We start from the raw sequence: 9,312 nt of genomic DNA, 5'->3' as shown, positions 1-9,312 counted from the left end.
CCGACACGGGGCTCATACTCACACGGTGAAATGATGACCCGGCCGAAGTCAGAGACGTTTAACCGACTGAGCCACCCAGTTGCCCCAGGAAACATTTATTTTAAGACAGAATACTTCTTGAAAGTCTTCTACGTACATTGAATCATGTTGACCCTTTCCCCAAATGAGTACCCAATGTGCCTTCCTGGAGAACTTTGTAAGTCTGACTGAAGTACCTATGATTTCATTGCTATGTCTGACCTTTCCTGACTGTTCTGTGCTGGGCCATCACCTTGCACCTTCCAGGGTTTTGTTTTCTATCTCGGACCTCTTTAACAAAATGCCTGGGGAAAAGAACAGGAGTGGAGCTTCTTCACTATACCCTTCAACTTTAAATGTTAGCACTCTCTGTGGATATCCTGTAAGATTAAGGGGAGCTCATGAAGGGCTTGTGACTCACAAAGAGCTTAAAGCGTTTTAAATGTACAGTTCTGGTAACGGTGTCAGATTATGGATTTCCAAATGGCAGCCACAATCATGATTTAGAACAGATGGCCAAACCTCAGGCAACAGAATCAACAGAATTTTCTGCCATCCCAAGAGGCTAACAGAATCCAAGAGAAGTATCTGACATCACCTAAATTGGTAAACAGCTCAAAACAATCTTAATTAACAGTTTGCTGGAGCACTTAATGACAGAGAGCATGCCTCAGTAGAAATTGGTACTCTTAGGCAGCTCTCATATATTATTAACTGCATAGGGAAGATGGTCGAATGCCCTGGAAAAAAACAGTCAAAATTAGAAATTAGGAAATCTTGATTTTGGTCCATGCTGCGACACTAGGTGACCTTGGGCAGTAATTTGAACTTTCTGAACCTATTTCCTAGTTTATAAGATGATGTCTAAGTTCCTTCTTTTAGCTTCAAATGTGTACCCCAGGCAACTGGGGGGTCAGGGAGAGCCTAAGTGTAAATGGGTAGAATAAGAATCATGCAAACATTATGGTAAAGTAAAATCCATCTTTCAACATACAAGAGGCTCAGTAGTGAAAGGTAACTCCTATTATTCATGTTGTTCCCAGAGTTCCTATGGCAGAGCATATTATTTTCCTAGAACTATTAATGCTTGCAGCATAGCAAACCATAGTGCCTATGGGTAAAAGGAGCCTTTCTGAAATCAACAAAACCATGTAACATTGTCAGTTAAGAAATGTTGAACTATTTTTCATGTGGTCATCTTCAGGTGTCAGTGTCATCAGTCTTCTGGAACAGCCTTGGAAGAGAATAAGTTATCTTTTCAGCATTGCTTGTTAACCGGTGCAAGAAACCAATGAGGAAAGACTCTACAAAGTCCCTCAGCAAGTCGGCTAAAACACAGTCTCAAAAGTTTCAGCCTGAAATAACCCAGAACTAGTCAGGCCTAGAGGCCAACAGGCAAATTTCACTCTGTTTTGTTTTTTTTTTTTAATCCTCCCCATGTTTCTTTGACAGACTTTTTTTTTTTTTTTTTTTACGGTCTACGTTCAAGTTTTCAGGAAAAGTTATGGTGTGTATTTTGTGGAAGTGATGGAAGAAGAGAGGTTGAAGAGAAGGGACATGGGAGTAGAAGAAGAGGACAGAATTAAACTCCCCGGGGAAGGAAGCCTACTGCTTCTCAAGTTACCATTTGTAAACCCTTTACCCGGTTCTGTTTGGCCTATTGTCCTGGGTAAATCATCCATTGAAAATCAAGCCCTTCAGCTCATTATATATTCTTCATTTGAGGTGACCAGAACTATTTCCTGAAACCTGGTTTGGGTGCTAATTACCTGCTCAAACACCTTGGAAATACCTCCGTGGATTTGTCATAGGAAAATTTCACTTTTTTATTTTTCTTAAATTGAGCACACTTATTGCAAATGCCTCTTTTAACTTCCCAGTCGTGACAATAAAGGCCGTCTGAGGAGCAGAGCCTTCTGCTGCTCTGGTTACTGAGAAGTGACGCTCACTCCTCCCCAGCTTCCCCAAGGCGTAGCTTGCAGCTCTGCCTCAATTGTAGAGAAATGTTTACCGAAGTCAGCCACATCTTTCTATACAGAGAAGTAAGCTGCTTTTTCTTCCAGGGCCTCTCTCTCCCCTCCTCTGCACTGAGGCAAGAGCCTCTTTTTACAAATACCCGAAGAAACTTGTACAAAAGAGAATCGCACTCCTTTTCTTCCCTTCAGATTTTAAAATAATTGTTTCTGTCAGACTTCCTCCTCTAGTAACCCTCCGATGAAAAAAAAAAAAAACCTCAAACTCAGAATATGCCTGGCCATAGTGACAGGATGGTATTTCTTTCTATCCGTTTTGAAACCGAAAAAAAAAAAAATCTTTTTTCCTGGGGAAAAATGTTTAATCATTTATGTATCTCTAATTGGTGCAATACAAAATTTTTTTGTTGCCTTGTCTTTCCTTCCCACATCTAAATAAACCTAAATCCAAAAGCATGAATGCAGGTGTCATCTTTAAGACAAATAATCAAATAAAGCCAGAAATACATGGAACAGAATCTACACCAAAAGAACCAATATAAGTCAATATTTTAAATACACAGTATTTCCATCTTTTATCCCTGGAAAAGAACTGGTAATTCATCAATTTCATTCTACATCTGTTGCATCCTGACTAGGCAAGATTCCTCCCCCCCCCCCCCCCGCCCTTTCCTTAAGAAAACTGAAGGTGAAGACTGTCTCTATGTGGCACTGTGGTATAAGTGACCGCTGTTGTGGAGGAGAAAAGCCCATGAAGCTTAAAAATTTTGCAAAGAGAAAACAATCCTCCTGCAGACCACAATAAATAAAATAACAGCAGTGGGGTGATTTGCAACCATGTAACGGGGCTTTTGTCTGGGTCTATTTCTCTGTGCCTTGAGGGTTTCTGTGTTCCTTCTCTGCAGGATCTCAGTGTTTCGCCCCTCCATTACAAAGGCCCAGGGCTTGAGCCCCTCCTCCAGCTGTTCACCCCCAATCTTGCCCATGCTGAGGCTTACTTACAGCAGACTGAAGAGTTTCAGTGGGGTGCAGGGCACTGCAATTTAGGATTTCTGCAGTACAGGGTGAATTTTCAAGAGTGCATCAGAGAGGGGAGCCAGACTTAAAAATAGCCTTTACTCATCCTATTAACCATTTCATTGCTGCATTGGTTTTTAAGGCAGGGCCAGCAGGCTCTTTTTTCTCTAGGAGACACCAAAATTGCTACAGCTGCTTCTGGCAGTCTGCATGAAGGCAAAACTTGGCCATGTCTTGGAAGACAGGCGAATAAATGCTGTGACTCATTATAGAAAGAACTATGAAAAATTATTGCATTCTCCTTTCTGCCAAGTTTGAGGGCAGGGAAGAAGGGAAGGGATTACAGTGCAGGGAGAAGGGGAGTGAAAGAAGGAAAGGAGAAATCTTGGTGAACCGGAGGAGTGAAGAAGCCTCTTGTTCTGGTTTGTATTGATCTTATTTAAGCATGGGGAGAGCTGATGAGTCTGTGATTGTTTTAATGACCATGAAACCTATGCATTCAAAGAAATAAATGAAGCTATGTAATCACCTTCTAAGTAATATCAAAGAACCACAGAAGGGCTAGGGGGAGGGGCGTCATTGTAAAAGAGTCTTTACATCATACAGGGCACCGCAGGCAAAGGTAAACGAGGGGCTGAAGTATTTCTAGGGGGAGAAGAGCCTATACGATTCAATACTTTATAGCCGTGACCCACCTAAGGCAAGGAAGGGTAAGGCACTGAAGCAATATGGGTGAGGGAAATGCTGTTGTTGGAGGTCTGTGAGTAGTTTCTAAAGCAAGTAAAACTTTGGAAGTGCAACAACACAGAATATACAGACAATGGACAGAGAGGCTGTTGACCAAGTGAGGGTTACTTTACATTTTGAATAATAACAAAAACACACTTGGTTCAATCCAAAGACAAACTATCTTTTTAAAAAAATGACACTTTAATGTGACATCATAAAATTATGTGGCCGCTTGTCTAAGGGAAGTTACGAAGAAACACGAGACCCTGACTCTGTCTTGGAAACTAGCAAGACAGCGAGGACACGCACAACAAAGATGACAAGCAATATGACGTTGTTTAATACGCTGTTGTAGTTAGCTGATTGCACCACTATTTGTGATTTTTAAGGAAGTTGCACATTTAACAAGTTACTGCAGGTAAAAGGAAGAGTGCCAACTCTGGACGCTCACAGACCTGGTTTCCAATCCTAGTTCTTCCCCTTGTTAGTTCTCTAGCTCAGGGAAAATTATGTATTACACGTGGGCCTCAGTTTTCTCGTCTGCAAAATGAGGTTATCATCATCTGCCTCCTCTGGTTGCTGTGAGGATTAAATAAGATAATAAATGGAAAGCACCTGGTTGTATTTGGGCAGGTGTCCAATCATAACAGCTGTTATGGTGAATCCGATCATTCTAAATAGGTAACAGAAATTCTTTCTTTCTTTCCCTTTCTTTCTTTCTTTCTTCTTTCTTTCTTGGCTTTCATTTAGGGGCACCTGGGTGGTTCGGTCAGTTAAGCATCCGACTCTTGACTTTGGCTCAGGTCATGATCTCACGCTTCATGAGTTCAAGCCCCACATCGGTCTCTGTGCTGACAGTGCAGAGCCTGCTTGGGGTTCTCTTTCTCCCTCCCTCTCTACGCCTTCCCTGCTTGCTCTTTCTATGTCTATCAAATTTAAAAATAAATAAATAAATAAATAAATAAGGGGTGCCTGGATGGCTCAGTCGGTTGAGCCTCCGACTTCAACTCAGGTCATGATCTCACCGTTCCCGAGTTCCACGTCTGGTCAGGCTCTGTGCTGACAGATCAGAGCCTGGAGCCTGGTTTGGGTTCTGTGTTTCCCTCTCTCTCTCTCTCTGCCTCTCCCCCACTCACACTCTGTCTCTCAAAAATAAATGAACATTTTTAAAAATTTATAAAATAAAAAATAAAATCTTTCATTTAATATTTGCTAGTGGGTATAAGCTTTTCATATGCCTTTTTAAAAAGTTTATTTATTTTGAGAGAGACAGAGACAGCGTGAACAGAGGAGGAGCAGAGAGAAAATCCCAAGCAGGCTCTGGGCTTGTCAGCACAGAGCCTGACACAGGACTTGATCCCACCAACTGTGAGATCATGACCTGAGCTGAAATCAAGGTTCAGACAATCAACTGAGCCACCCAGACATCCCAATAGGTAACAGAAACTCTTAAGAAAATTATAAACCCCAGGAAAATAAAAACTCATTAAAAAAAAAAAGCCACACCTTAAGCCCTTCAAACCATGAGGCTTCTGGTCACTAAATGAATTGCTACAAACAGGGTTCAGGTTCATCTGAATATCAGATGCATAACAAATATTTTTTTTTAGTATAAGTATGTCTCATGCAATATTATACTGAACAATTGTTTGTTGTTTATCTAAAATTTGAGTGTAACTGATCAGTCCTTTCTTTTTCTTCTTCTTCTTCTTCTTCTTCTTTTCTTCTTTTTTAATAAATCTGGCAACCTAACTGCAAACAGTAAAAACCCAAGTATGTTTAATTCCTAGTTCTTTTAGCCCAAGTTCCTATGGAGGTAATAGGAAAGGAATCCTTATTTCAGAAGGTATTTTAAAAATTAATAAATGAAATTAATATTACTCAAAGTGTTCAAATATCCAGAACATAACCTGTCTATATAAAAAATGTTTAAAAAATATTTCCATGTTTCCATTTCACATTAACCAAGTGGCTTTGGTTTTTAATAACCTTCCACCCAAACCATGGCAATGTACTGTTTCTAGGTTCCCTTGGCCAGTTCGGAACCAGCTACTACCCAGGCCTGGAACAGGTTTGTTTTGTTTTGTCTTTCCTCTCTCTCCAGTGCAGGGCACCATGGAAACTGGAGTTTGCACACAGGCCTGTGGCACCAACGACACCCACATTGAGATTCTTTGTCAAAAGGAATGGTTCTTTCCAGTAAAATGGTATTCTGTAGGTGAGGGGAAATGTATGTTCAGGAAATGTTTAGGTCAATGGAGTAACTGTAAAGTGGTATTAGGGACATGTGTGTGACATTAGCATGTGCTTAATTAACACTTGCTTGGTATTCCTTTGTTATTTTTCTGTCTTCTGCGGTGACAGGGTAAAGGCCTATCACAGCACAATAAAATTCAGAAACTTACTTCAACAGTGAAGTTAATACATGAAGCGTGAGCTTTGAACTCTTAATTCTGTCAGCCACTACCTATGTATGGGGAATGTTAATAAGGATTTCTGATTTAGTACTGTCAACAAAAGACACCATACTAAAGTTTACTTTCACACATATTTAATTTGGCTTGGTGGTAACATGATCCATAAGTCACATGCTTATATATAAATTCAGGTATATTATTCACTGATAAGAAAAAGGAAAAGAGGTTTCAAAAATAACTTAAAATGAGAATTTTATTTTAGTGTTTGAAAACATGAAAAAGTATAGAAAGTTGTGTTCTTACCTCTATTAAGTTCCCTTGTTCATCACTGACGCCGAAGTGTTCTCAATTTTTTAAATCTTATGACATCCCAATATTTATTTAAATGCCACAAATCTTTTTAACAATTTCTAAGTAAATTTTAAGGACTGGTTGGCTTTGAAAACTCTTTGTAGGTATGATTATCCTATAGAAGTCCCTATTTCATCTAAACTTAGAATTTAAAACAATGTAACCAAAAAAAAAAAAATCGTTTCACAAAAGCCAAAAGAGCATTAGAACAACACATTTTCCTTTGAAGGGCAGAGAAAAATCATGGGTAATTCAGGCCCGTTGATTTCTAGAGAACTCCAGCTACCAGAATGACTTTGTTGGGAGCAGCCTCTGATGGTCCTGGCCATTACATGTCAATCTGTCAAACCAACAAACAAAAACACCACAGGCTTTAGCGCAAATGACATATGACAAATGCAGATGTGCCTCTGAAAGGAATCCTTTGCTTTTTAAACACCTGCAAGAGTATTCCAAACAACTGGCAGGCCTTCCACTCTGCCATGGCCACTCTTCTGACCCTGAGTCCCGACTGGTAAAGAAAAAAAATGCCTAGAATGTACAGTATTCCATTCCCATTTGGAAGCACGGTGGGGGGCTGATGAGGAACAAGTACAGTGTTGATATCACAATGCCACGCACCTGCTTTGGATGTAAAAAGAAAGAGTTTATCACAGAAACGGCAGCATTTTTTCATCTTCTCATTAAGTAGTGGTGAGCAAATTCAAGTGTGCTTCCCTTTTATTAGGTTAACCCATCCTGAATGAAAAGGCTGTATTGAGACTTTTTTCTTTTTTTCTGCAACAGGTATATTGTCTTCTTTTCACAATTAAATTGCTTCCTACATTTTGGTTTAGGCAGACAAGTAATTCGTAGTGATATTGCAAAGTTAGTGTTTCTTAGATACTTCGTAGCCAAAAAATAAAACTTAGCTTACGCTTTTACAGATTATTTTTAATTAAAAAAAAAAACAAAAAAACAAAAACAAGCATTCCCCCCCCCACTCCTAAATACCCTTCTATTCAATGAACATTTTTATGTCTAAAACAAGTGTCACCAAAGAGATGTAATTCATTCCTAGGGAATATTCTTACTGTGTGCATGTTAGCTGGTTATCTTTTGGAGTTTCATCCTTATAAAGCCAGTACCATAAAACAATGGCTAACATAAATGTTTTTAAGGTTATCAGTTGGTAGAGGACAATGTCCCTTTAACCCGGCAATTTCGTGTGCCAGAGTCAGTTTGATATTATTTTCACGTCTTCCTTACTTGCAATCTGTTATAATATATATACAGAGTTACCAAATCGACTCTCTTGGGTTCACAAACTATAAATATAGATAGGGCACTACTATGTTATCAGAAAGAATGTCAGCACGAGCAGGCTGCCCAGTAGCAAATGGCAAAGTTTTGGCTCCCAAGAATGAGACGCGTTGTTTGCTCTTGCACGCTGCAGCTGCCGCCCCACCCCACCCCCCTTTTTTGGTGGTTTATTACACACAAGCTACTAATGAATGGGAGCCGCTGTTTTACAGTACACCACACTTACAGGACTTATCTCTAGGCCTACCACAGATTTGACTGATCAACAGCAGGGCACTGCCATCATAATTCTTCCTAGAAACAGGAGTATAAAAAGGGGTTTGTTGAAGGTTGGCTGGGTCTGCAGAGAATCCTGCCCGCAGGGCTGGCCGATGCCATCACTAGCTGTTATGGTCTTTGGCCTAATAAGGTACAGAAACAAAGATTGTTCACTTATTCAAGAAGACTAAAGCACCAGAATGATGGAAAGTAGAGGCAGTAGGGCACACATCCAAGTGGGATTAAGGCCACAAGTGCAACTTTATAGGCCTGTCTGGGTGGCAGAATACAGATCTGCAGCTGAAAATCCAGTTCAAACATAATTTATTATATGTCATTCATAGTTAGAGGTGGTTGTCATTAGGAGTTAAGTTGCTGCACTGTGTCCAACTGATTTTGATAAGTATTTTTGTAAGCTCCTTACATGTTATCATAACTCAGAAACAGAGGCAGGGAAGGTAAACAGACTGATAAATACACTGGCAGTGCTATCTAAGAAATAGATGTGGAAAAAGCCATGGCACTTCATTTTTTTTTCCCCATTCTCTGCTTTAACGTTACATTATGTCAGTCGCGTGTCTAAATTTCAGCATTTGTCTCACTGCAGTAAAATATGACAATTTGCATCTCCTGGGCTTCTTCACACTTTCTCATAAATAGCTACAAAATGAATCCACCTATTTTATTCCGACCCTTTTATATAAAGAGGAGATTTCAAGTTGGGCAAGTGCTTTGCCCCAGGCCTAATGTCATGGAAGGATCTAGCAGAGAAAGAAAGTCTGAAGCTAAATCTTCTAGTCTTTGCATCATACTCTCCCAACGCTGGGAGCCTAGCAAGACCAGCAACACACATATATATATATATGCACTATCGATGAGATTAGAAAAATCTGTCCTCTTTTCTTAGATGCCAAATATTGCTGGAATTAGAAGCGTGGGTTGTTTTTGTTTTTTAAGATTTTATTTGTAAGTAATCTCTACACACAACGTGGGTCTCGAACTCACAACCCTGAGATTAAGAGTTGCAGGCTGTCCTGTCTGAGCCAGCCAGGTATTCCAGAAACATGAGTTATCAAAAGAGTATTCTCACAATGAGCCCTGCACATTTTCAATGTTTGAAAGAGGATCTTGTTTGAAAGAGAGAGGACTGTACTTGGCTGAGGCTTCATTGTATTATAACTGGGCTGCATGTTCTAAGATCACAATAACTTAAAATCAATTTAATTGGCTTTTCTATGTATTTGTAT

This window comes from Lynx rufus, unplaced genomic scaffold, assembly GCF_022079265.1.
Source record: "Lynx rufus isolate CCGP_SWC_20201006 ecotype Redwood Valley unplaced genomic scaffold, mLynRuf1.p SCAF_5, whole genome shotgun sequence".
NCBI lineage: Eukaryota > Metazoa > Chordata > Mammalia > Carnivora > Felidae > Lynx > Lynx rufus.
Note: the sequence above shows the minus strand (reverse complement) of the source record.